At 39.1% G+C, this 14449-nt stretch overlaps 1 non-coding gene across 1 annotated transcript; it reads left to right on the top strand.

Annotated features, from left to right (window-relative positions):
- Window positions 1–11867: 11867 nt before the first annotated feature.
- On the top strand, window positions 11868–11972 carry LOC131156935 (small nucleolar RNA R71). Its single transcript, XR_009137195.1, has one exon. It is a non-coding gene; the product is annotated as a small nucleolar RNA R71 (small nucleolar RNA).
- The last annotated feature ends 2477 nt before the right edge of the window (window positions 11973–14449 follow it).

The raw sequence follows: 14449 nt of genomic DNA, 5'->3' as shown, positions 1-14449 counted from the left end.
TCTACCCCCACTTCGCTGGGACCACCAGCGTTGGTTTCCAATGCGTTCGCGAGATTGGAGGGTGCTCCGCCACTCATTCTGTGACTTTCGATGATTTTGGTGATAGTGATTCTGGCAAGGAAACCAGGAACGATTAGTCTAGGGTTGGTATGACCATTTCAGCTTCTTTTTGTACGACCACCTTATGTGTTGTGCTGCTGTGGCACACTTTTGACCTATTCTTTTTGGCTTTCTCCATCATGTTTTTGAATTCCATTATAATATAACTTCAGTTAAAAAGCAATGAAATGTACATCGTGTTGTTAATCTTCTAGTCTTTTGTGCTTTAGTGTATTCTTGCATACATGTGGTGATTGGATTATATGTATTTACTCATGGAACACCATTTGAGCTCCATGGGACCACGCAGTGTTTTCACCTATGCACACCATTATCTTTCTTTCCACACATCAATGAGGACACTAAATTTCTAAGTTAGGGCTAGGGGTAGCACACTACATGGCACATTTCATGCACAAAAATGAAAAAAATGGAAAAAAATGAAAATTTTCTCTGTTGACTCCATGAGTCCAATCCGGTTTTGATAATGACAAATCACTTGGTATTTGATCTATGCATTGAGATGGTGAATAGGAATAATGTTTAGCATGCACAGAAGGATAAAAAGTCATGGAAGCCATGAAGATTAAAGCATACATATCTTGGCACAATCCATGAATCTAAAAGAGTTGGAGAATGAAGATGCAAACGACAAGTTCGAGAACGTCATGGGAATGGGTACTTAGAACTAATGTACTTACATATTCATATGATTTAATTTGAGGCTCAACATACCCTAGAATGACCTTAGGACTCATGCAACTTATGAACATCATTAGGGGATATTGATGGACTTAGAAATATTTTTTAAACCCCAGAAAATAGTTTTATAAAAGAGCCAAGGAAGAGAGCAAAGTATATTTTTTTAACTAAAAAGGAAAATCCAGGATTTGATAACTTCTGTAGACCGAACTCAACGTTCAGTCACCTAAAGAATTTCTTCAAGAGACCGAAGATTAAGTTCAGTCGCTTAAAGAATTAATGGTTAAACACAGAACCTAGCCGAAGCACCTCAAAAGACTGAACTCAGACTTCAGTCGCTTGATCCCGACACTTCTGAAAACTGAACCCCAACTTTAGTCACCTGACCCTATATCCAGGTTAATTTTTTGAAACTATAAATAACTTCAATCGTCTGGGCCTTTAACCTCAGTTGCCTGAACCTATGGGAAAGTTTAAAATTTTAATTTTTAATGAAAGAAGACACAAGTTATTTTTTGATCCAATGGTTAAGATTGATTCTAAGGGTAAGGTGCCTATATATTCAACACCTAAACCCTAGTGTCATAGACTTTTGAAAGAAGAAGAGAAGAGAACATCTTTTTGAAAGAGAGTTGAGAAACTTGAACATATTGTTATACGACTGCCTACACTCCAGCTCATACTCATCAAGTTTGGGCAAATCAACTCAGAAAAACATAGGGATTTCATTTACACATCTTGTTTTCACTTTGGTATTGAGGTTTGGTAAATCAATTTGCTCGTTAGTATCTACTCTCATAGAGTTTATTCATCTAATCTGATTTGCTGATTGATATCTATATTTTTCAAAGACCTTGTCATTGCAAAATAAATTTTTAAATATTTGTTAAGGGGTAGATCTTGAGTGTGCATATATTAAATCATTTTGATAAGATTATCACTTGAGAAAAGCTTTTGTTATTGATTAGATATTTTTTACTCAAGTGAGTTTTCATTCAAAGACTTGATATTTTCAATATTACAAAACTACTTGTTCGAATATCCTTAGTGTTCATAACGATATATTATTGAGGGATACTTTCTAAAAATATAACATTAGGTTTTCATCCTTGGAAATCTTATTGTATATATATATTTATATTCGCATATTACAAAGATCGCGTTGTGATTGAATATTTGAAAGAAAACTTTTTGATTTTGATTGATATAATATTCAAGATAGAGCTTTTGATAAGTTCACAATAGATATTCATGCATTTTCGCAAAGTGAACTAGAACACTAATTTTCTCCAAATCTTTTAATTATATCACTACTTTGGAGTTTTGATAAAAAGGAAAATTGTGTGTTGAAGCATTTCATTCATAAGACGACTGTTTTGTTTAATACATAATGAGCTTCAAGTTTCATCATATGATTATGTGTTAGGAATTTCAATTGTACTCACTAGTTTTGTTAGAAGTAACATTGAGTGTTTTGCAGTATTATATTGTAATCAAGGTTCAGGTTGTCAACCGGGTTTGAGGAGAGAGTTGTATCTCTTGTAAGTAGCGGAGTAGGAGGAAGCTATACCTCTTGCAAGCAGTGTATGTAAGGGAAGCTCCGTCCCAATTTAAGGACCAGGGATTATAGGGGAATCCTTGAGTGGGTTGCTCAAGCCGAGGACGTAGGCCGGGTTGGCTGAACCTCGTAAAATCGCGTTTGCATTCTCTCTTTCCTTATTTTTTAATTTCCACAACGCACTTCATTACGAATATTGCATGTATGTATGTTGAATAACCTCACACAAACTTGACAAGTAATTTGTTAAATTTAGAAAAAGGGACCAAGAGGTAAATAAGTTTTAAAGATTTTTAAAATACCCAATTCACCCCCGCTCTTGGGATTACACCTAAATCAACATTCTCAATGAACAAAACTTAATTCATGCCATGACTAACATATATTATACCATCTACATACACCTTTATAACCTAGTGTTACTTGCATAGGCTTTTCATTTATATGATTTTATTATGCTCACTAACAAAGTAGTGAGCCATTTGTGCATCGTTTCACATGATATTGCCTATTTACTGATATAATACTCTAGGAGGGACAACTAGTGATTCCTTTGTGTTAATACTATTGTGTAAACTCTTGTATTCACATGATACTTAATGACGCAAAGAACACACTTACACATGGTTTGTGGCACTTAGGGTTCTTTGAGAGCACTAAGAGAACACCTGTGGCGACTATGACACCTTGTGAGGTACTATTGAGCCTATTCGTTCATTTTCGGAGTTTTTTACATCAAATTCGTAGTTTCTAAAACTCAACTTTCCTCCTTTTTCTAGATATACCTTGCTTACTAGTCTTTTTTCTTGCACTTACTAGCTTAAAGGTGACATCTAGGGGGGGGGGGGATATAAACCTAGGTCTTGTAGCCTACTCAAGATATGAAGATTGAGCCACCCCAAGAAACAAAATTTTGTTGTGGACTCCCGTTGAGCTTAATTCCCATTGGTGGCATGAAGACAAAAAAAGAAGTGTACTGATTGTCCTAATTGACCACAAAAAGGAAGGAAAAAGAAAACAATAGAGAGAGAGAGAAAAAAAAAAAAAAGGAACAACTATGCAAAAACATGAAATAAAAACACCTGCCCCAGTCGAATGTGGCAAGGTCAAAGCTAAGGACATGACACCACATTTTTACGAGTATGTTGATTCTTCAGCCATCCGGTGCATTAGATGTATTCATGCTTAGTTCACGAATAAGTTTATCTAGGGTGGTCTTGATTGGATGTGGCAACTAGCTGAGAAGATGCTAGGGTGAAGGATCCGACACCTCAAAAATAGGCTAGATTCCACTTCGACTAATCCAATCCATATTATTAGCATTTGTTCCTTAAATTATGTGGGATGTTTGATCATGACATTTTTCTTCACATGTGAGAGTAAACCCATTTTCTTGAGTGCTTTCGAGAGTATATCAGTAAGGCTGAGTCAAGATGACCATTTTGTAGGTGTCCAAGGATATCCTGAGTGTGACAAATCATGCACTTTACATATGCCTTATGATATAATTTGTTTATACTTGAGATTACATGATAATATTAGCTCTAAATTGCAATCGCTGGTTGATTCTTTGTGAGTTATGCTTGTTAAAAATTGTTGCATACTGTTGATACTTGCATAGATCAATTGTTGTGGAGTGTGTGTATAATGGAGTCATGTATAAAAAGGCCTAGATGTAATCAGGATATATTCTTGTATATAAACTGGTATAAATTTTGTTCCATGCAACTGTACTTCATGATTCACTAAGCTGATGTTTGTGGGTATCACCTTGGAAACCCTCATGAGACTAGAACTCGTCCACTAGGATCAACCTAGGGGTTTAAAGCCTTGTTGCATATGGTAAATGTAACTGTGTTTCCCGCAAAAGAGGAAGTAGGTAGGATTTGGTAGGTTTTTTAGATTTTGCTTTGCTTGAGGACTAGCAAAGTGTAAATTGGGGGTTGTGATGAGTCCCTAAAATGCATGATTTTAGACACTAATTTACCTTTGTTTATCCTCATTTTACTATGCATTTGCCTAGAGTTATTATTGTTTAGAGTTGTGCAAGATTCGTTTGTATTTATAGAAAAAACAAGTTAAAACCATGGAGTTAGGCATTACGAGAAGCCAAGGATGATTTGGAGGACTCAAAGCTCAAATCAGATGCTCAGCTAAGATTCTGAAGCTTTAGATTATCAAGGGACAAGAAGACAATGCCCGACCATGTGGTGCGACTAGCAACATAAGGGGCGACTAAGTCTTTACTTGTAGACTCCAAGGTTCATACTAAGATCAAAATGATGCACGGTTCAACCAAGTCCTTGACCGAGTGACTCTCCAGGGTGGCCATGTCGAGATACTGACCCAAAACTATGATCATAATTACCGAGAGCCTTGACGAAGTGTTTGACCAAGAGACCTTGAGGGGCGACTATGTCGAGGTCCTGATATTTCCCAAAGATCGAGATCCTTTAAGTCTTAACCATCAAATCGACATGAAAAACCCTGAGGCATGACATAGCCGAAGACATTGAAGATTTGAATTCCTGATTTCCCGCAAGTCTCGACCAAGGCGTGTGCAAGAAAGACATAGGGGCGACTTGGTCGACAGCGACGATCTTTTACGCGAGATACGCTGCAGACTTTCCTAAATTTTGAAACAAACCTTATAAACCCTAGAGCCTATAAGTATTTGCTATGAACACGAGGCCTGGGTTCCTCTTTGGCCTCTCTTAGGTCAGTGACAAACTTAAGATGTCATCGAGAGCCAAGTTAGATTAGAAGTTGCATAGCTTTCAATTCCTGTTTTGGTGTGTGCATGAAGTGTTCAACAGCCTGTGACAATCGACAGCATTCATGTGCTATCCGTGTATATTGCATGATCACTCTCTTGTATCTTCCAACGTTAGTGATAGATGATCTGAATATAAAAGGGAAGATCTTTTTACAGCTTTCATTTATTTGTTTGGATTGTGATAATGTTTAGTGACAAGATTAGCACCTCTATTGTTTCAGTCAGGTACACGTATTAGGCTACAGTCTCCCAAAGAGGTTCTCGTGCTCGTTGTGATAGAGTATACTCCGGTTTCCGACCGTGCTCTGTATAACTGGTGCACCCTTGCTACTCTATGCCATCAAACAACTACTTGGATTGTTTAGCTAGGTTCCAGTTGGTTTAGTATTGTAAACTCACTGAACTTAGATTGCGTAGAGCAACATCCTAAACTAAACCCATGTCTGAACATTGTTGTTTAGGAGTTGGGTTAATGTGGATTTACTTGCTTTCATTTAATAGCTTTCCAGTAGTTGGTTAGATTTCACCCATTGAAAAATACGACCTTTTACTTCTCTTTTACACAAGGCTATAGTAAACTAATTTGGAAGTAGCCTAATAAATGTGCTTTAAGTTCCTGAGGATCGACACCAAACCTACCCCACTTTTACTGAACATGGGATTAGTTAGGTTTGGTTAATTCAGGTGTAATCCCAAGGGGGGGGGGGTGAATTGGGTATTTTAAAAATCTTTAAGTTTATTTTACCATTTAATTCCTATTTCAATATTTAACAAATTAATTGCAGAGGCTTGAATTTAAATCAAATTATTATCTCAATAAATTCTATTTTACCCAATTAATTATCAAGTGCGTATAATATAAATCAACATACAAACATGCAAAAGTTGATAATGAAATGCAAGCGGAAATTAAAAAGATAAAGGAAGAGAGAAGGAAAACACATTTATACGAGGTTCAGCCAACCCAACCTACGTCCTCGCCTTAAGCAACCCACTCAAGGATTCCACTAAATCCCTGCTCCTTTAACCAGGACGGAGCTTCCCTTACAATCGGCTGCTTACAAAAGGCACAGCTTCCTCCTCACCCAGTTCACAACCCGAATTGTGATTACAATATAAACTTTCAAATCTGCAAAAACTTAATAATGCTTGTACACTAGCTGGTGAGTACAATAGAAATTCCTAACACATATTCATATGCTTTTCTCAAGTAGTGGTCTTTTCAAAACAATATATATATATATATATATATATATAAGTTCACTCAAGATCAATCTCTCAAATAATATTCAATGATAAATTTTTTAGATAAAAAAACTCTTTGAGAAAAAGTAGTAACAAATAAATTGATTTACCAAACCTCAATACCAAGTTGAATGCATAACAATCGCTAGAATGCCTTTTGAAAATCAATGTAGCCTTAACTCAGATTTGACGTATATACCTTGAAATCCCAAGCAAGAGTTCAGCAATGTGTTCAATACTCTCCCAAGTGGTGCTAAATGTTCAAGACACTCAATCTCATGCCAAAGGTTGAGGCACTAGGGTTTAAAGGTTGATTATATATGTAATCTCGACCTTAGGATAAGTCTTGACCGTTGGATCAATTTGATCAAGTGTATAACCCATGTGTTCTCTCGCTAAAGATCAAATTTTTAAACTTCCCGCAGGTTTAGATGACTAAAGATTCAGGTTCAAACATCTGATGTTCCTTAAAGCACTAAAAAATTAGTTTTGACACAAGGTTAGACGATTGAACTATGGGTTCAGTCTTCTGAAGTCCCAGTTCAGACAACTGAACTTGACGGTTCAGACGTCTGAAGGTGTTCTGCCTATTCTGTGTTTCATAATTAATTCTTTAGATGACTGAACTATATCTTCAGTCTTTTGAGGAAATTCTTCAGAGGTTTAAGGGTAATCCTCAATCCTCTGGCCAGTCCAACTTCAATTTTTTTATTTTTTTTCAAAAACCATTTAAGCTCTCTTGCTTTAACCTCTTATAAAACATTTTCCAGGGTTTAAAAATAAGTTCTCTAAATTTATATTTGACCCTAGAAGGTTTTCATGAGATGCATGTGTATATATTTTGAGCTTCTAGCTATATCATATAAAATATGCACATACATAAATTCTAAATACTCATTCCCATGACGATCTTGAACTTGATGCTTGCATAAGATGCTTGCATCTTCATTCTTCTACTCTTCTTAGTTCCATAGCTTGTGCCAGGGTATATATATGTTTTAAACCTCGTGGCTTCCATGACTTCATCACCTTCCGTGCATGCTAAATATTGTTCCTGTTCACAATCTCAATGCACCTATCAAATACCAAGTGATTTGTCATTATCAAAATAGGATTGGACTTATAGAGTCAACATATTTATAAATTTTATTTTTGGTAGTTAAGGACCCAAGCCTTAGCAAGCCTACCAATCATAGGTGGATCCAGTAGGTAGATGCCGAAAGAGCTGAGAGCAAAATGACTGGCTCTGTTTGACCAGCATCCTCAAGAGATTGCGTGGGGGATTGAGCCTCACCTACGGTGGCAGATGGGGGTGAGGTTGCAACAGGAAAATCCTCGTTGTCCCTCTTGCCACAAAAGTAAATCTCAATCATAATCTTTGTATTGGCCGATGAAGTAGCCTGGGGGGCTGGAGGCTGATGGGCTGGCGAATGCACTATTGGTGAAGCTGCGGCAAGTGGAGGACGTAGTGAGGAGGTGTAGGAGGCATGAGTGGGAGTTGGGGCTACATTTGGTTCTGACACATCGACGAATCTCGGAAGGATAATTGACTCAATAGCTTACAAAAAGCTGATACAAAGAATCTCAAAGATGGCTCGAAAACCCTGGCTCATCTCCCATCGTGTCACTTCAACCTTAGAACCAAGGAGCTCAATATCATAGCGCAGACGGCCCAAGTCATCCCCTACCTGAGGCATAGAGGGGGATGCTGGTGGAGGAGGTACTGTTGTCAACACGAAGGGTGCTTCTATCATCCTCCTTTTAGTCTTCGGGGCTCAGCAAGGAGGAGGCACGGGTAAACATAGGGGCTCATCCTCGATGTCATAAATGAAATCTAGTACCAACAATTCCGACCTTGGGGCACCTTCAAAGGGCGCCCACTTATGCACCTTCAATCGCGTCGTGGTGACTAAGATCAAGCCTTGGCCCCATATCTTTTCTATGGTAACCTCGTTAATCTGAATGTGCTCATCAAGATTGCCTAAATCGATATTTTTATTCATCAGGATGGTCATAATCAGTTGTGCATATGGAATAGGAGGTTTCTTATGTTCTTGATCTGACTAGCCTTGCGTTGGCTTTGGTGGCAGCTTCTTCAGGCGAGGATCCTTCATATGCTGATAAAAGGTGATCATCTCCTCAAATATTACCTTAGGGATATTCATTGCCATGCCTTGATGCACAACATATAACACCTGTAGGTGAATGTCGCACCTTTAGGAATGATGACCAAATGCGCAGATGTTGCGCTGCAGGATGAGGTCAAGGAGTAGCAGATAATCTGGCAGATGATTTCTCGCTATACACGTCCCTCTCTATGTAAGTGAACTATCATAATAGAGGCCATGAAACATATAGTGGATAATATGGTGCACATCTAAGGAGTCAAGGGATGCCTATGGAGTAGTATCCATTTCCTTATTGGACCAAACTTGATTAATCTAAGCTAGCGTTAATTCGAATGAGACGCCCTGCATAGTAGTAATCCAGACCCCTGTAGTGGGGTTTCTCTCCATATTAGTGTAAAATTCCCACACCAGTTGTGGATAACATGTCATGGTTGGCAGGGTCATATAGTGGTCAAACTTCCTTGTTTGAAGTAATTTGACACAACACTTCCTACGTGGATAAGCATAAGTTTCCCCCAATTGGAACGCATGCATTAGCTTCAAGCCATAATCACTAAGGGTCATCTTCTGAGCCACAACCCCTCATCTCTTCCTCTCCGGTTTTGGCTGAGCCATCTAGCCACTCACTGTGGCTGAAATGAGCGGCTTATACTCAGACCCTGACGATGAAGGATCATCTCTCAGTTGAATGGGAGCCCTCCTTCATTTGGTAGTGGCGTGAGATGACTAGGTTTCCTTGGAAGCAGCCTTAGATACTGGTTAGCAAGGTAGTTTTCAAACATGAAAGGAAATGAAGGGATGAAAATGCCACTCACCAAAAACCCTAGAGCATTCCGGATTAGGAACCACGTACAAGGGAGGTTGCAACCGAGGCAAAGATTCACTAGAGTGGTTGTCAAGATTCCATTAGGGTTTGGGGAGGATGGATGAAGATTGGGTGACATGGATAGAGTGGGTGCAAAGAGGTATGACCAAGAGAGAGGGAATTTTAGAAGTGGAAGGTCGCGAGGGAAAAATAGTTTTTAACAGTTTCCTTATATTCCCTACCAGATCGCACAAGCTTCAATGTTGGTCGCTCACCTGGTCTAACCTCTCCATATTTTGAAAATTCAAATAACTTTTAGAGCGTCAACCAGGTCACTCTTAAGATTGTTGGTCATGCCCGAATAACACCCTAAACTAGCTAAAGCTTTTCATAAAGACTTTTAACCCTATTTATACTACTATGTACACCCTAAGGACTGACCACAAAAAGAGCAGATAAATAGAAATCTTTGAGTTGCCTCCTAGAACCTCTAACTTTACCGTCTATAGCCAGACGCATCAAAATCACATATTGAACTCAACCTGGTTTGATAACAAGCATGTCTTCCCCCACTTTTTCAGTAAACCATGTCTTGGTTACCCAAAAGTTGCCCTCCAAATTGGAGACCATATCACGAATTAAGAGAATTTGCTCATATAGGTCATCTAGATTAGATAGGGGGATGCTCTCGGGCTGAAGTATCTCTCCTAAAGGGTTCCTCCATAAAATTAAGGAGACCACATCCTCAACACATTCATTGATCATATCGAAATCCATAGTTTCGACATCTTCAGGTGGATGTTGAGATGCGTGGAATACGTTCAGCCAGAGCTGCATATTACCAAAGGACACATCCATAATCTCCAACTTACACTGAATGCAGGCATTGGCTATGGCCAAGAAGGTCCTTCCTAATAGGACAATGATCTAGTCCATGGTTGGGTCGGAGGGTTCCATATTCAAGACTATGAAGTCAACAGGATAGTAAAACTCTTCAACTTTTACCAAGATGTCCTCAATTATACTTCGGGGTATTTTCACTGATCGATAAGCAAAACTCAAGGTTGCCAGGGTGGGCTTCAGCTCTCCAAAGTTAAATTGCTTGAAAATCAAGTATGGTAGAAGGTTCATGCTTGCTTATAAGTCCAATAGAGCCCTATCAACAATGTAATTGCCAATTATACATGAAATGGTTGGAGCACCAAGGTCTTTCAGCTTTGGAGGGAGGTGACCAAAGAGAATTGAGCTTACATGCTCGGTTAACCTAACTTGCTTGTTCATATGCACCCTTGATTTTTTCTTTTTCATGCATAAGTCATTGAGGAATTTGGTGTATGCAGACACTTGTTTTATGGCATCTAAGAGAGGGATATTGACCTTAACTTGACAGAACATATCCATGATGGATTCAGTGGTGATCTCCTTCTTAGATTTGGAGGGTGCAAGAAGAATTGCTGGGTAAGGTGCTTTATGAATGTAATGGGGGATTGCTCCACTTCTAGAGAGGGTAGGTGTCTCGGTATCAGCTACCGAACTAGGAGAAGGAGGTTCACTTGGGTCATCTTTAGTTTCCCTCCTCGTCTTCTGCTTACCTTTCTCTTGTTCAATTTTCTCCCTAACCCTATTATTAACCTCCTTACCACTCCAAAGAATGGTAACATCTTGGGCTTGCTCATTATATAATGAAGGTCCAGCTGTAGGTTCACTCTCTACCCCATATTGACCCTTACAGTTCACTAAAGGCTAACTTGGCAACTTGCCATCATCTCTCCTACTCAAGGAGGTTGCTAGTTGCCCCATGGTGATCTCCAGCTTAGCAATGGAATGCGAGTGAGAGTGGAGGAGTTGCTGATCGACTTGGCAATCAACCTCAATGCTCTTAAGGGTATTCAGAACCGCCTCCTAAAGCAAATCATACGTTCGCTGAGAAAGAGGCAATTGCTGATAGGAAGGCGGGTAAAGGGTAGGCATGGGAGGATTAGGGGAGTTCTGATATGGGCATGAGGGTGGAACATTGGTTAATGTTTGAGGTCTTTGTCTTTCAAACCTCAGAACTTGTGGCCTCCAAGATAAGTTAGGATGTTGTTTCCACCCAGGATTGTATGTGTTGGAGTATAGGTCATTTGATGGCCTATCATACCAATTGTGGGTGGCGCTAACTTCCTTCTGCACAAGCTCAAGCTGGGAAGGCGCATGTAGGCAATTATAATAAAAGTGAGAAGGATCAGCTCAAATGACACATACCTATGCACACGCCATGGGTTATGGTTGCTTTTCTGAGGACACGAACCAGTCTTACTTTTGAACTATAGTGTGTAGGGTTGGTGTGAGGTCATGGCCTGAAGCCAACTCATAAACTCACTTAGGTTTGGAGGTGGGATGGGTTGCGAGGGTCTACAAGCAGTAGCAGTGTGCTGCTGTGAGTTCTCAAAGAAAACCCATGCCTCATTCTCATGCTTTGTGAGGAAATTACCTCCGCACGATGAATCAACCATCGACCTATCTCTCTTAGCTAACCCTTTATAAAAGGTATGCACTAATTGCCACTTGGAGACCTGATGATGTGGGCATTTACGAACCAAGTCCTTAAAATGCTCCCAAGTCTCGAAAAAGAGTACCCCATCCATTTGTGAGAAACTCATGATGGCTTTCCAAGGTAGGTTCATCTTCTCAATTGGGAAGTACTTTTTCAGGAGCTCATGCTGTATAGTGGCCCAATTGGTCATCGAGTTTGGCTCTAAAAGCATCAGCCAATATTTGGCCTTATCCTTTAAAGAGAACAAAAAGAACCTAAAACGGAGAGCATCATCACTAAAATTGGGTATACGGATGGTGGAACAAATTTCCAAGAATTCATCTAGATGTTGATAAGGATTTTCAATGGAGTTCCCATGGAAAGTGGGTAGCATTGAGATGATAGAAGTCTTAATCTCGAATTGTACTGCCTGGACATCCGAGAATTGAATGCAAGACAGTGAGGTGTATACATTAGGTACAAAGTAGTCCCTAAGAGGCCTAAGTGGTTGCTCTCCCACCACAAGTAGGCAGGGAGCTTGTGGTTATGAGATTTGGTCAATGGGAACTGGTGGACGTTCAACCATTGTTTTAAGTTCAAATGACTCTGCAAACTCAGGATTGGAGGTAGCTTTCCTAGAAACCTATGGGATCTCTCAATTTCGGGATCGAGATGAACTATCTCTAACTCCAAAGAACGTAAACCAAACATATGCACTTGAAGCACACAAATTTAAGACTTCAGACTCAGTAAATAAAAACAAAAATAAAAATAAAATAAATAAAAACAAAGCAACAATACTCTAAAATGGAAGTTGGCTAATAACCGTAGCTATATCCCTAGCAACGGCGCCAAAATTTGGTAGGCTTGCCAAGACTTGGGTCCTTAACTACCAAAAATAATATTTATAAAACCTAACTAATTCCAAGTTCTATAGAAAGTGGGGGAAGTCAGGTGTCGATCCTTAAGGACTTAAGCACAGTTATAAAACCACTTCCAGATCAGTTTATTATAACTTTGTGTAAAAGAAAAGTAAAAAGATGGTATTTTTCAAGGTGTTTTATGTCAACTACTTGAAAGTGTGTAAATGGAAGCATATAAATCTACCTTAACTCTAGTCCTACAAAGTAGTGCTCAAGCATGAATCTGACTTGGGATCTTGTGTGCATAATCTAAATTTAGTCAGTTTACCGTATTAAGCAAGCCATAAATTGGCTAAACGGTCTAAGGAGCCATTCGATGACATAGGGTAGCAAGGGTGCACCAACCGTCCAGAGCACGATCGGGAACCGTAGTATACTTTATCACAACGATCACGAGAACTTCTATGGGAGACTATAGCCAACTACGTGTACCTGATTGAATTTATAGAAGTGTTATCTTGTCTTTTAGGGCATGATCGCAATCAAACAATAAATCAAAGCAATAAAGGAAAGCATGTAAAGAAAGCATTAAAGGAAATCGGTAAAGAGAAAGCATGTAAAAATATCAATCCTTTGTATTTGAATTGTTAGTCCCTAATGACTGAAGGTACGACTGAATGATCATTTAATCTACGTGGAAAGCACAAGAGCTTCACCGATTGTCACGGGCCATCGAACACGTCTTGCACAAACCAGAACAGGTATTAAAATCTACTCTAAGTAATCTACAATGGCTCTCAATGACGTCTTAAGTCTGTCACTAACCTAGGAGAGGCGAAAGAGGAACCCTAAGCTCATTGTCGAATCTATTAGATATACTCATTAGTTTTGGGAGAGTTTTGGTTTAGTTATTGTAATCTCCCAGAACCGTATATATAACAACGCTATTTCTCTGCCATAAGTGAGGGTAATTAATAAAAGTACAATGGATTTTTCCTTAGAGATTGATACATGAGATAAATAGCAAATTTCAAGGACGAAATTTTTTATAAGGAGGGGAGAATGTAGAGACCCAAAATTTAAATAATAAGAAAATAAGGAAAAGGAGGAAATTTGGTTTGGTGAAGACCAAACCATCGACGATTTGGAGAGGAGCACAGAAAATTGTTGATGATTTTGTATTTACTACAATTCGGTTACAGGTAAAATGGTAAAAGGGCGGGTTAAAAACCCAAACCATCAACAATTTTGTGTGGGGTGCAGAAAACCGTCGACAATTTTCCCTACGTGCTGAAATTAATGAAGAACCACGAGCCATTTTTGTTAAATCAAAACAAAATAACACACACACACACACACACACACTCTCTCTCTCTCTCTCTCTCTCTCTCTCTCTCTAAACCCTACGACCCTAACCCCCTTCTCTCTTCATTTTTCACTCTAATTATAACCCATTTTGACAATCAGAAGCTATCACGAGGTGGGGTGATTCTCTGTAAATTAACCAGAGCGGATCATTGAGTTGGGGTTCCGGAGCACCACTCCAAAACCAAGGTAAGTAAGGTATTTTAGGGTTTAATTGTTAATTTGGAGTATATGGGGCCTAGGAAATGCTAAGTGAAAAATGTTAGGGGGATTGAGTTGATTAATTTGAGGAAAATGTAATTTTGGGGTTTTGAGCTTCGAACGTCGTGGGGCGTGGATTTAGGGTTGCTAGCAGGCTTCTCAGTAAGCCAGGTAAGGGGATAGAATAAGTC

Source organism: Malania oleifera, chromosome 5, assembly GCF_029873635.1.
Source record: "Malania oleifera isolate guangnan ecotype guangnan chromosome 5, ASM2987363v1, whole genome shotgun sequence".
NCBI classification, from domain to species: Eukaryota; Viridiplantae; Streptophyta; class Magnoliopsida; order Santalales; family Ximeniaceae; genus Malania; species Malania oleifera.
This window is presented reverse-complemented; position numbering and strand designations above follow the sequence as displayed.